Here is a 3,585-nt window from a genome sequence, read left to right on the forward strand (position 1 = left end):
AAAAAACAGTTTCTGAGCTGCACATTGTTTTTCTTAGAAGAAATTAATTTTCTTTCCATTTTTGAGTAGTTTTCTTGTCTTCAAAACACAGACTCCTCTTCATGTTATACATATTTGAATTTAATTCAACTCTGGAAAAATGGTTGAAATAAGGGCATTTTCTGCTCAGCTTGAAATAAGATTTTTTTGGAGCCACAGATTTCTAGGACATACACTCATGCCCACATATTCCCAAGTTTTTTCTTGGGTTTGGTTTTTTTTTTTTTTCATATTATAAATGCACACAAAAATACATAACTATAAATATATAGGAAAGAAATATGTATTTCTGTTACAAGCAGTTGGACTTTCCTTATAAGAAACAGTTTGGAAATATTACTCGGCTGTGTTTGAAATGTGTTGATTAAATTACGTATGCCGGCACATTCTGAGGAATATATAAAAGATACTGAAAGCTTGTATTGTTGCTAGAAAACCTCATCAGCAGAGGAATAAAATAGCTCATAAGTGAATCTCATTATTTGTCTGTCTCCTTCTGCCATGCCAACGATGTCTAGATTTTCAAATAATGTATTCTGATGTGAGGCACGCAGCAGGTGTGTGTGTGATGGGGCTACTTCTGTTGGATGTTGATTACTCTCTGTGTAATGTGAAAAGCTTCCTATTCCCACAGCTTTATGCAATATATCAATGGTAATGGATTCATAATCATTATCAAGCTTGATAGAGGCTTGACTACTGTGACAGATGTCTTCTCAATTTTCCTGTTGCATATGTTCTTTTCCCTCTGGAACAATGCTTACATAAAATTCCAGTATTAATGTATCTCTTTTATGTTGTTTTGTATCAGTTGTTGACTGCAGTGATCAATCTTTTAATTCAGTTGAATAGGTAATTACAACCAAATGCCAAACACATCAGCAGAAATTCAGCAACTGTCAAGAAAACCATAGTGACCAGAATTATTGGTTTGTGCTAAAGATAATGTAGGGATGTTATTGCACGTTTATGCACCTCAATAGTGTTTCCATTGGCAACAATAATACTTATCTGGTACTTTGTTTTAGCAAAAGGCAGTAAGTAAATCTATTCTTTTTCATTCTTATTATGAGATTAATGCAAATGAGTGTGAGTAGTGCTGACCAAGTGTTGTCTCACCTTTACCAGAGTAAATTTCTTTAAATACATAAAACAACAAAAGAGCTCAATGGTGCTCATCTTTCAAGGAAAAAGAAAAGAAAGTCATGTCCATGTTTTCTTCTGACAACGTTTTTCTTCCCTGAAACATTCATTTCCATGTATATCCTGCATTGATCATTTGATACTGAATTTCCAGAAGACTGCTGTGATCAAAAACCAGATGTATTCTACTTAAAGGAGGTTCTTTCAGTCCCTGAGCTTGAAGTTTTCCTCCTTTCTTAACTTTGGGCTCTATACTTTATGGTGCAGCTACACAGAACCTGGAGAGCTTCCTCAGGAGTTCAGAGCACCTGGCTCAGCTTACAGCATCAATGCCACTGGACACCAATTGTGCTTGTCGTGTATCCACATACATTTATTTCCCCAGTTATTCACTATTTGTTTATCTATAGTCTAAGACTTTATTACTGTAACAAACAGCTCTCCTCTGCTGAGAACTTCCTGTGACCTGTGTGGAGTATGGACTGTTCTATCATTCCTGCTCTCTTGGTGCATGGGACAGAAAGCCTTTCCTCCTTGGGACAAAAAGGGTCTTTTTGTTAACATCAGTCTATTTTAGACTAACAGAAAAGTAATGGGAAACAGAGGCCAGTGGGTTCAGCTTTCATGATAAAGACTTTTGTGTTTTTTCACCCACTTATAAATTACTTGCAAAGGGCTATCTTTTGTATGTGAACTGATGTGTTTCTGTTATTTTCATACAGTAATAATATCACAGGAAATTAGAATCCCAGAAGGTTATCATCTACTGCATTCCTCTGCTACAAGACAGGATCAGCTATGCATATTCTAATCTAACATTAGAAGCTTCTATTACTGGCATACTCACAGCCTCCTTGGTCATCACATAGTATTTCATAATCTTTCCATGTAAAGTCTTCTAATGTCTAACTGTAGTATTTCTTGCTGCAATTTAAACTCACCCTTTCCTATTTTTCACCAATTCCATACATGGATAAATGATTATTCTCATCCTCTTGGCAAAAATGTTTACATGCTTAGTCTGGTCTTTCCCCCTATTTCCCTGACTAGCTCCAGTCTTCCATCCTTTAGGCTACAAAGAACCAATTATTTCAATCTTCCCCCAAAGATCATCTTTATTCTATTATCTGGGAAGCAATATAAGCATTGAATGAAATTAAATCTGGTTTCTAAGGTTTTCTATAGAATATTTTTTTTTGCTTTTATGTCCTGAATATTTCCATAAGTAACTGAGCTCTGGTTATGCATACACAGATAGGTTTGCACCTTCCTTACATTAGTTTCTTCAAAATTGAGTTCCTGGCTTGCTTGGCAGTATGCACTTAAAACAACTGCTTTCAAATATTTGTTTGACTGATTGTTCCAGGATTTTCCCTGGGAACTGATATCAAGGTGATCAGACTTTTTCTTGACTCCTTCTTAAAGTTATACAGTGGGTTTGTCCTTACCTAATCTTTCAACACCTCATCATTTACCACCGCTTTTCAAAGACATTAGCTTTGCGATTGATTCAGACAGTGCTTCAAACAGCCTAAAATGAAGCAGATCTGGCCCAACTAATCTGAAAACTACTACATTATATGTGGACTCCTTTACTTGCTCTTCCCTTATTCTTCCCTTCATTTCCCTCTATCTACTTTAGCCAACACTTCACTGAATTTTTAAATGGAAAATTTAGACCATACAGCATAAAAGTCTCTGTTTCTTGTTTCTAGATCATATGTATAAACCAAGTTACATGCCAAAAGAATTCCCAAACGAGGCAGGGAGTTGTCTAGCGAATACAAATAGCTCCAGGGCAAGGCAGTCCTAGTAAAGAAGCAGAGGTGGTTCACAAGGGTGGGAATTACTTGGATTCTAAGCACCTGAACTCCAGTTCAGGCAAGATTTAATCAGACTTAATCCCTGTACTTGCTTTCTTCAGAAAGTCAATTTTTCATTTAAAAAAAAAAAAAAAAAAAAAAAGAAATTGAAAACAATTTTACCAGTGATCTGCACATAGATGTCTCATTTTTAGAAATTGTAGTCATTCCAGAGAATAACTAGATAAAACTGAAGTGAAAAATTATGACAGCTCTGCACTTGGAATGAACACAGTGTTTACTGCTGGTGAGTCTTTTAATAGCCTTATTTCAAATACGCTGATATTTCCAGATAACTTCAAAACTGGAGAGGCTATAAACACTCAGGGAGGCCGGGCTTTGAAGTGAACATGGCCCTGAGGATTTTCAGGTAAGTAGGTGAGGTTTGCTGTCAACAAATGCTGTCTCACAGGCAAGGAGGGGAAATAAACAAGGTACAAAAGAAGAAGATAGAAAAATTACAATGAAGCAGTAGCCATTCATGAAATCAAAATTGGTTTGTGTTTTGCAACTTTTCTAAGGTTGCTTTTTTGCACCGCAG

The 3,585-nt window shown here is 36.0% G+C and overlaps 1 protein-coding gene across 7 annotated transcripts in view; it reads left to right on the plus strand.

Annotated features, from left to right (window-relative positions):
- LOC308065436 (uncharacterized protein) overlaps positions 1-3,585 on the plus strand; it is a 250,785-nt gene that overhangs the window by 119,796 nt on the left and 127,404 nt on the right. The window lies entirely within an intron of this gene.

Source organism: Falco punctatus (assembly GCF_963210335.1).
Source record: "Falco punctatus genome assembly, chromosome: 6".
NCBI classification, from domain to species: Eukaryota; Metazoa; Chordata; class Aves; order Falconiformes; family Falconidae; genus Falco; species Falco punctatus.